The sequence below is a fragment of the Arachis duranensis genome, chromosome 2 (assembly GCF_000817695.3).
Source record: "Arachis duranensis cultivar V14167 chromosome 2, aradu.V14167.gnm2.J7QH, whole genome shotgun sequence".
Taxonomy (NCBI): Eukaryota; Viridiplantae; Streptophyta; class Magnoliopsida; order Fabales; family Fabaceae; genus Arachis; species Arachis duranensis.
Window position 1 is genome coordinate 78,785,353 of NC_029773.3, and position 11,673 is coordinate 78,797,025.

The window sequence follows — 11,673 nt, forward strand, 5'->3', positions numbered from 1 at the left end:
GGAGTAATTGGGTTGGAATTAGGGTGGTTCTATATATGGTTCATACGGTTCATAGGGTAGTTGGTATGGTGGATATGGGTTAGGGTCATATTGAGGTGAATGGTTGTAGGGGGCTTGTGAGTATGGTGGTCCAAAGTCATGTTGAGGAGTGGGTTCATAGGCATATGGTGGTGGTTGTTGATAATCAAAAGATTGCTCACCATAGCGATTGCCTTAATATGCATCACAGAATGGTTGTTGATAGTCTATTGGAGGTGGTTATTGCCATGAGGGTTGATCAAATCCTTGTGGCTCCTCCCATCTTTGATTGTTCCATCATTGGTGCATGTTGTTATTATAATCTCCTCTTTCTGCAACATAATTATAACCAGACTCATAGCCAAAGGGGCGAGAGTTCATAGTAGTGAGAGAAAATAAAAACAAAAATTAATAAAAAAGAAAATATTTTGAAAAAGATATGATTTTTGAAAAAAAGATAAGATAAGATTTTGAAAAAGATATGATTTTTTGAAAAAAGATAAGATAAGATTTTGAAAAAGATATGATTTTTTTTTAAAAAAGATTTGAATTTTGAAAAATAAGATAAGATAAGATAAAAATTTTAAAATAAAAATCTGAAAATTTTTTTTTGAAAAATATTTACAATAACCAATAATAAGGCACACGATTGCAATTCCCCGGCAACGGCGTCATTTTGAAGAACGAAACTCTCGCGCGAGCTAGAATTTTCACAAATAAATTCCCGTTGTAAGTATAGCTTCTAGACCGACAAGAATTCCTTTCTTACAAAAGTTTTGGTTGTCACAAGTAACAAACCCCTAAATAAATTGATAACCGAAGTATTTAAACCTTAGGTCGTCTTCTCAAGGAATTGCAGGGAGGTGTTCTTATTATTGGTTATGAGTTTGTGTAAATTAGGGTTTTGGATTAAGAAATAAGAAGAGTGAATTGCAGAGAAAATAAAATAATAACAATAAAAAGCCTTGACTAGGAGAAGATTAATCGGAAGTTCTATCTTTGTTGGAATTTTCTCAAGATCAATTAATAATTAGTAGTTGTTTCTACTTAGTTAACCCTCAACGAATGAAGGAAAGTCAAGTTAAAAGTCAACTTCTACTCACAAGTCATAATCCTCTCCCTTGGGAAGGATTAGAGTTAGTGACTAACAAGCCAACCAACAAGGACCAATTACAATTGAACTCTTGAGTATTCCAACTCAAGAATCTCCTAATATTAATCAACTCCAAAACCAAGTTGGGAGCCTACTCTACTAACATGAATGCCATTACACCATATCATAACATAAATTGAAGAAAGCAATCATAAATATAAAATATCTCAAATTGCATTTAAATAGAGAATCAAATCTAACATGAAGAGTATAAGAAAATTGAGTAAAGGAACATTGAACTTGTGATGAAGAAGAAATAAATCATAAATCCTTTAAGAGGAATCCTAATCCTAAATCCTAAGAGAGAGGAGAGAACCTCTCTCTCTAAAAACTACATCTAAATCCTAAAACTATGTATGAATGTATGTTGTATGATGAATGGACACATTCCCTCACTTTATAGCCTCTAATATGTGTTTTCTGGGCTTGAAACTGGGCCGGAAATAGCCCAGGATTCGCTGGTTGCAAAATTTGCCACGCTGATTTTCGTCTCTGCAACGCATCCGCATGGAGCACGCGTTCGCGTCACCTAGCTGTACGGCTACTATCACAAATTATATATTAAATCGAAGTCCCGGACGTTAGCTTTTCAACACAACTAGAATCGCCTTATTTGAACTTCTGTAGCTCAAGTTATGACCATTTGAATGCGAAAAGGTCAGACTGACAGCTTTGGCAATTCCTTCAGTTTCTTATATTCCTTCCACTTTTGCATGCTTCCTTTCCATTCTCTAACCCATTCCTACCCTGTAATCTCTGAAAACACTTAACACACATATCACGGCATCTAATGGTAATAAGAGAGGATTAATATTAGCAAATTTAAAGTCCAAATAAGCATGTTTTCAATCATAGCACAAAATCCGGAATGAAAAAGTAAAATCATGAAAATAGTATGAATAAGTGGGTAAAGAATTGATAAAAACCACTCAATTGAGCACAAGATAAACCATGAAATAGAGGTTTATTAATGCCCTAAAGATGCTTACCCTTTGCCATGCATCGATAAACTCGTAGACAATGCGTTAGGTTTCAAAAGCTTGAGCTTCATGGATGCGTACTCTGGCTACAACCAGATCCTCATGCATCCAGAAGACCAAAGCAAGACAGCATTTATAACTGAGCATGGTAATTTCTGTTATAGAGTCATGCCATTTGGTCTAAAAAATGCAGATGCAACCTACCAACGACTGATGGACAAGGTAATTCGGCACCAAATAGGTCGGAACATAGAAATTTATGTTGACGATATGGTAGCCAAGACCACCCAAGAGCGGTCAAACTGCGACGACCTCAAGGAAATATTCAAACAGATCCGATCATACAATATGAGACTCAACCCGGAAAAATGCGCCTTCGGAGTTCAAGGAGACAAATTCCTCGGATTTATGCTAACCTCACAAGAAATTGAAGCGAACCCTGAAAAATGCGAAGTAATACTCAACATGGCAAGCCCTAAAATGATTAAAGAGGTATAACAATTAGCAGGAAGGGTAGCCGAACTTTCTCAATTCTTGCCAGCAGTATCAAGCCGATCATACCTGTTCTTCCTGACGATCTTAAAGAATAAAAAATTCCAATGGACAACAGAATGCGAGAAGGAGTTTGACGAGCTTAAAACTATCTTATCATCACCACCCGTGCTACAAAGACCCATAGTTGGTAAACCCCTATATTTATATTTGTCTATTTCCAATCACTCTATAAGCTCGGCTCTTGTCATTGAGACAGAAAAGACACAACAGCCAGTATACTTCGTCAGCAGAGTAATGCAACCAATGGAACAAAGGTATCCGAGGATAGAGTAGCTAGCCCTAACACTCGTGGTCACAGCAAGAAGACTAAGGCACTATTTCCAAAGCCACACAATAATAGTAAGGACAAACCACCCATTAAGGCAAATATTGACAAAACCAGAACTGGCCGGACGCCTAACCAAATGGTCAATCGAGCTCTCGGAATTCGACATTCAGTTTCAGCCTAGATCGGCCCTCAAAGCATAGATCCTCGCCGATTTCATCACAGAACTGACACCTAACGAGCATAACAAAACATCGGAGTTACATGTGGACGGAGCGTCAAGTCGAGAAGGAAGTGGAGCCGGGATAATCCTGAAGGAAGGAGACGAAGTAGTAGCCGAACAAGCCCTCCAGTTCTACTTCTCGGCAAGAAACAATCAGGCCGAGTATGAGGCCCTCATAGCAGGACTCAAGCTCGCCCTAAGCCACTAAGTACAAAGCCTGACAGCACATTGCGACTCCCTCCTGGTGGTCCAACAGATCCGAGGAGAATTCCAGGTAAAAGATCATTTGCTAGAACAATACTGGCTCACAGCAAAGGATCTCATTTCAAAATTTAGCTCATTTTCTATACTACATGTGCATAGAGAACAAAATGTTAGGGCAGACATATTATCCAAACTCGCCGCCACTAGGGCAGATACACAAACATCAGCATTATCATAACTTACACTTACAAAATCCAGCATTGAACTATTATGCATAGAAAATATTAACCGCCTCCATGATTGGAGAACACCTTTTCTTGAGTACATAAATACAGGTACCATACCCAGGGACGAGCTCAACCCACAACAGTTCAGACGTAAAGCGAGCTTCTATACAAAGATAGCAGGAGAGCTGTACAGGCGCGGTTTCTCACAACCATTGCTAAAATGCTTAAGCAAAGATGAAGCAAGAGAGGTGATGGACGAAGTTCACGAGGGTGTATGTGGAAATCACATAGGAGGACGAGCCCTCTCCGCAAAGTTATCCCAAACAGGATACTACTGGCCGACCATGAAGAGAGATTGCATAGCAAAAGTCATGGCATGTGACAAATGCCAAAAACACGAAGTCATCTCTACAAAGCCGGCCGAGGTGTTGCACAGCATGGAGGTAAGCTGGCCTTTCCACAGATGGGGGCTCGATATCCTCGGCCCATTTCCAATAGCGCCAGGACAGGTAAAATTCCTTCTAGTATCAATAGACTACTTCTCAAAATGGATAGAAGCACAACCCTTATCAAGGATAATAGCCGAAAAGGTAATATCAGACAATGGTAGATAATTTACAGACAATAAGCTCGGTTCATTTCTAAAAAATTTTAATATACAGCATCATTTTAGCTCTGTCGAACACCCACAAACTAATGGGCAGGCCGAGGCTGCTAACCGAGTTGTATTGCAGGCAATAAGGAGAAAGCTTGATAATGCGAAAGGAGAATGGGCCGAGCTAATCCCGGAAATATTGTGGAGCTATAACACCACAGTACATAACACCACGGGCGAAACACCCTTCAAGTTAGTCTATGGCTTAGAAGCATTAATCCCCGTGGAAATCGGGGTGCCGACATTAAGAGCCGAGCTATACAGCGAACAACATAACATAAGCGCCAGAAAAACCGAGCTTGACCTGGCCGAAGAAGACAGGGAAATCGCCGCCATCAGACAAAGAGCCCAGAAACAAATGGCAGAAAGGAAGCACAAAAAGAGAGTAGTGTCGAGAACCTTCATGGAAGGCGACCTAGTACTCAGACGAACAAAGGAAGCTAGACGACATCCTTCGCACGGCAAGCTCGCCGCAAATTGGGAAGGACCGTTCCGAATAGCAAAAGTAGTCGAAATGGGGGCTTACCAACTTCAGACACTACAAGGCAATCCAATCCCAGGAAATTGGAACGTTACCTCTTTAAAGATGTATACATCTTAACTTGTACAATTAGCGAATGAAGGCACTCTTTTTCCCCCTTAGAGCTTTTTTCCCAAAAAGAGGATTTTGCCTAAGGTGGGTTTTAACGAGGCCGGACGCACAGTAGACCAAATCTCAATATCAAAAATTCAAATCTTTAACCAATCATTTTTTGGTCTCATACAACTCCCCAACATAAACAAAACACGAAAGCTACGACTACTATCTCAATTCACATACAAATTTCCAAAAGCAAACAATATTAACATAAAAGTCTAACCAACCACGCAATGGTCGGCAATATCCAACAAGTTCAAAATCAAACCGGCCAAGTCAAACAACTGCAAGCAACTAAACACAAGTTTTAAAACAAATCACAAAACAGAAAAACATCAAATTACAACTAAGAGGGAGGGACATTCTCGCCATGCTCCTCTACAGTTCCATCTACAACTAATTTACCACTGACCACTATCTTGGTCATGTCAAGCCGATCCTTATCAAACTCCGGCGCCAGCAAAGCAATTTGGCTCACAGCACGCTCAAATCCGTAAGAAAACATCTCCATTCCATTTTCTTCCAACTCATGGACTCGGGCTGTGAGTTCACCTTTAGCAACATCATTTTCCTTCACCTCGGCCTGTAACAGACGAATCTGATCCCTCAAGCATACCACATCCTCCTTAGATTCCTTTGCCTTAGCAACAGCACTAACAATAATATCCTCTTTCTCTTTCACTGATTTCTCCAATTTGGCGATTCTAGCTTTATACCACTTCTCCACATCAGCAACTTTTTCCACTACCTCTTGCTGCTTGGCACCAATGAGCTCGGCAGTACGACCAACACAGAGTAAACGAGAAGCAACAACCTACAAACACTCTCCCGAAGTGAAAAACAAGATTGAGAAAAGCAAAGAGAACTAAAGCAGAAGCAAAAACTACCTGAACAAACTTGCCAAGCGCCTCCATACCAATTAGATGAGTCATAAGCATATCACCGGGATACTACGATGCCCTATCAGAGAGCTCGGCAAAGTTGAACTGCTCACTCCAAAGGGAATGAGAACTAGACCCAGCAATAAAGCCATGAAGCTTCTTCTGCCGATCAAAAGCAAGCTCCCCACCACCCACGGCCTCCTGACCACCCTCGGAGATAACCTCCAAGGACACATCATCCCTTTTCCTCTTGAACGAAGATGTGGGATGGGCAACAGAAGAGAAAGCTTGCTCTCCAGCATCCTTTCGATCACCAGAGCCACCAACCCCTTTTTCTTTCTTCTTATTTAAAAAAGACTGCAACTTGTTGGGATCCAACAAAGGAACTCATCCACCTACAAGAAACCATAAAAATCAGAAAACTCAACAAAAACCAACACAAACAACATACAACCAAAACATTACCTATGTACGCCTTCAAACCCTCACTATCAACCAAATCATACAAACGCAAAATATCAGGAATGGACATACACTCCCCAGCAGCAACACTCTCAACAAGAAAGTCCATCACAAACTTCTCCTCCTCACTTCGTTCGAGGCCTCAAGGATTTGGCTCGGCTCAGAACACCAGTATAAGGAAAATTTCTCACTAAGCTCATCATCCAAATAAAAGGGATACTCAGACTTGGCCGAACGAACCTTAACAAAGAGAGACTTAAAATTCTTAAAAGAAGACTTGTAAAGAAGAAAGAGAGACCGACCTAGGAAACTACTAAGACAAACCCACAAACTCTTACGAACACCCTTCGCCTGAAAAAGCGAGAAGAACAATGACAATGAACAAGGAAATGAAAGGAAATCCATCAAACATTGGAAGGCATGGAGGAACACCTAGGAATTTGGGTGCAACTGCGACGGCGCACAGTTAAGTTGAGTAAGGACCTCACACTCAAAAGAAGAAAAGGGGAACTTCACACCAAACTCAATCATACACGGAGTATACATGTAAAAATACTCACAATCACCCCTTCTCTCACAAACCCTATCACTACTGGAACAGGGTTGAAACTCAACGACAACACTAGAACCACCCCTAACAAAATCCAAACCCCTCAACTCAGAAGGGGACTCGTCACTGATAAAAGAAGAAGAACGGGTTCTAACGTCATCATGGACCCAGTGATATGGATCATCTTCCCTAACCTCAACAGCTTTCAATTTCTCTTTTAACTTTTCTCCCGCCATAAAAAGGAAACGAACAGCAACAGTAAAAGAAAATAGAAGAAACACTAACCTTTCGAAGACATAGCGAGAATAAAACGGTGAGAAGAGAAAGCAATGAAGCGTAATTTCTAAAACAGAGAAGATAACTATTATTGCAAGCCCACTATTGTAGTGGGTAAGTTAATTCACGCCCACTAAAAAACGTGGAAAATCCAAGAGGCAATAAAACAAAATAAAGGCGACACGACTTGCGAAGACACGAAGGTAAAACCATTCAACACTTTTTCAAAAAATTTTCAACAAAACAGCATTTAGCCACGTATGAAAGTCAAAAACATCATTAAAGCTCGCCTACCTTTCTATACAAAACACTAGACGACCTTGGGGGCTATGACGTGTACCCCATAATAATCGGCAACCAAACTCATTCACGAACCGACCTCAAAGAACGGAAACAAACAAAACAGCACATGTCACTAATCATAAGGCCAACGTTATATTCTAAAACCGTTATCCTCAAACAGACTACACTACTCAAACACGACTCTATACAAGTCAAAGATACTGATAACTGCACTCACCAGAGGAATCGGAACCTACGAGGTCCACCACTAATGCACAACGTCTATAAAACTAATCCCCCTAACTCATAAAGGCTCAAGCCACATAACACACTCTGATTTTATTATTATCATCTCTTATAACTCACATACTTACTTGAGCGTCGGAGTGCTTTGTGCAGGTGCTCCCGCCGCCGTATTTCAGAAAGTCGAGGTTAAAACCACATATCTGTACCTGGACGACGTATAGCTCGATCAAGGATCCAGGTGCTCGACTGAAAGCTACAGACCTCGGCGCATTCAGGACGGAACAGATACAATTGGTTAGAAAATACAACAGTTTCGGCTATCCTAGTTAAGGCCTTGCTACCATCCGAGAGTGTGACAAGAACTGGTTTTATATGTTGGTAACTAAAAACAATTTCAATGAGAAAGTGACATGATCGGTTGCTCCATTGTCGATAACCCAAGAGTTTGAACAACAATATTTTGAAAATATGACCTTAGAAACATGGGGACTCGTGGACAGAATGTGGTGAGATATACCTGACTGTGATTGGGGTTGTGAACATGTAGTGATGGCTTGATTTATGAATTTTGATTAAGTATTATCACTTTGTTGGAGAATTGCAATTAGAGCTTCCTTTTGTTCTTAAGACAGCAACAAGTGTTGTAGATTACCATGTGGCTTTTGAGTTGAATCAGGAAAAGCTACACCAGACTCATTACAATTCTCTCCAGGCAACAAAGCATTGGCACAGTTCACAGATCGCTGCTGCCTCATGTGTGGAGGCAAGCCATGCTTTCCATAGCATGTATCCACCAAATGGCATGTTTTGTGACAGTAAGAACACACTTTAGGATGTCCTCTTTCTCCTCTACCGCCCTTTCCTCTACCAAAACAGTCTCTGCCTCTATAGTCACTACTATTGAAAAATGGAATTGACTTTCTACTTCGGATAATATCTGAGGAGTTGATTAAAGCATGAGCTTCAATAGCGTCAGTAGAGTGTAACTGTCTTTCTTGTTGAGTGAGCATTGAGAAAGCAGTGTTGACATCAGACATTGGTGTTAAAATCATGATCTAAGAACGCACATGACTATATTCCTCATTGAGGCCTCGGAGCAGTCTTACTAACTTTCTATTCTTCCAGTAACCTCGCACCACACCTAATCCACAGCAACATACGGTTCCACAAGAACAGTTTGGAATCGGTTGAAAATTGTCAAGTTCTTCCCAAATTGCCTTTATCTTAATGAAATAGGTTGTTATGCTAAGGTCACCTTGTTTTAAAGCATACAGTACCTGTTCTAGTTCAGCCAGTCTAAACACATCTCCCTGATGATATCTATGACTCAGATCATTCCAAACATCATGCGCTGACTCACTCCACATAGCACTTTGATAAATCTCGCTATTAAGAGACAAATTTATCCAAGACAGTTCATACGTGTTGCATTTTTTCCCGAGCAAGATAATTCACATGATTCTCATCGGGTTTAGGTAAAGAACTATCAGCAAATTCAAATTTATTTTTCGATCTCAAAGCAAGTCGCATCGTCGCATCGCTCTTAACTAAGCATGATAATTGGAAGGAGTTAAGGTAACATTCACAATCAAGGCTCCAGGATTCTCACCTGGATGCAAGTAGTAAGGACTATTTAGATTTGGATTCACAGGCAGTTGATTCTGCTTGTTCCGACGAGTTAGAAAGTTTTCCAGCTTGGAGAGTTGATTTAAGAGCTTCGTGATTCTTTGAAAGTCACTCGGAGAGAATGCATCTTTCATGTCTGATCCTTGATCCTCTATTTGTTCCTCATTCGTCATAGATGGACCGAATCGGAAACTTCTAACAAGAACCTCATCTTTCTTCCTCGCATTCTCAAATTCTCTTCACAGACGCAACCTCCACGCTCATTGCACGATGACAAAAGCTTGAGCACGATCAATTCGAGGTTGCAGAAACTCAATAATGATGAGAGAAGAAAGGCAAATTGAGAAAGGAAAAAAGTCAAAGGTAAACTTGCTGAAGTAAAATATAGCATCTTAAAAATGAGACTCATTACAAGAGTCACTTTCTAATCATACATCTAACAAATTTTTAACTATGGTAAATTAGTGATACAGTTAGTGAACTTGGCCGCTTAATGTAATAAATAATGCAAGACTGATAACAAAGTTGATGATATTACCTATATCAACTAACAATGGTCATTGTCAAAAAGAGCCAAATTTTGGTACAATGGATAGAAAACAAATAGATGGAGAAGCATTGCAAAAGGTAATGAAACTATAAGAATTACATGGTGTAATAATCACCAGTGGTGCGTGATTGTGATGGATTCAGGGAGTAAACAAAAGGCTAAATTTATGTGGGATTGAATAGATGATTGAAAAAGATACTACATCATAGTAGCTAATGTTGTATTGATATGCGAGTCATCTTTAAATTCCATTATCGAGAAGAATATATTTGTTATTTGTTAGTCTTCAAGGTTTAAGTTTACTGCTGCATAAAGCTCACTGAATGAGGTGATTTTTATAATGGACAATAGAAGGTTAGAGACCATGATTTAGACGGGTGTTGTATTTTGATTCTTTTGATTTGCTTTTAGCTTTTATTGTGGTGTAAGACTCTTTATTTTTGTTCATGTTGGGGGGAACATTCGGTGTTTCTATAGCCTTGATGGCATTATCGATTGGGTATATATAATGAACTATACGTCATTCTTGAAACTTCTTTCAGTTTGGATCGAGGTTGTAACTTAGTGATAAAAAAAGAAAAGTATAGGTAGACAATAAAAATATTAAATAATGTGAATAATAGATATATTAGATATTCATTTTACTAGGTGTGTAGATGGTTATTCTAATATTAAGATTTAAGCGAGTAATTTGAAAGTATAATATATTTTGATTTGATTAATGGCTGTTCATGTTGTTCAAAAAAATTATTAATTACCTATCGTAATCTTAAAAAAATGCCACTTTCCTTGCAAGCCAATCTGTCCTTTTGTTAACAATTCTTGGAATAACTGTTAATCTATCCATCTAGGTAGATGACTACTTCATTACTCCTGAATTATTTTAATGGCATCTACTTGTGCATGGATTAAAAGTGCATGTTAATGTTGCACCAAAGAAAAAGCCTCTACCAATTAACCTATCTCACATTCAACTAGTTAGAAACTAAATTAAAAAATAAAACTAATCAACGCGAAATGACAAGTACTTATAGCGGGAACCTTACTAGGGTAGCATTGAGACCAACTTTTAAAGTTATCTCTAATAATACATCCAATTTGGCTTTTATTGTATGCTCAAAGATATTTCCACCATAATTTATTTTCACAAATTTTTTTTCCGGACACTTTCAAACCTCACTTGTAACTAAACAAGATTGTTTATTTCAGCGACTCTACAACGGATAAAAATTCCATTGCAAACATTTTTTGAGGTCTATAGGCCACTTCTGTCGCCTGAGATTTTTCGCTATTAAAAATACGGTTATTCCTATCACAAATTAATAAATTATAAAAAATTTATCTTTTAATAATATTATGATGTTTATCATAATGATAAATCTTTAAATATAATCAATGATCTTATTATATTAATTTTGTAATTGAATAATATATATAATAATAATAATAACAAATTATTTAATATATAATAAAATGAATTATGATCATATTATTTATTTCCATCAGATTAAATCTTAGATATATTATTATCTCAATAATTTTATTAAAAAAAAGAAATTATGAAGTAAAAAAATAATTAGAAATAAAAAATAAATAAAAGAGAATAAAAATATATTTATTGAACATGAAAAGAGACAAAAGTTACCTACAAATGGCTTTTTTATTTCGAATGTCACTGTTTCAAAAATTATTGATCAAATTGATACCTTTTTAAAATATATTATGAGTTGCCACTCTTTTAAATAAGGGACTTGAAGGATGAAAAATAACTTGACTACTACTAAGTCAAGCTGTTTTTTGTTATATATTACATTTTCTTTAAAATATATTACAAAATCATATATTATATTTTTTAATTAATATATATAATTTAAAATATTCAA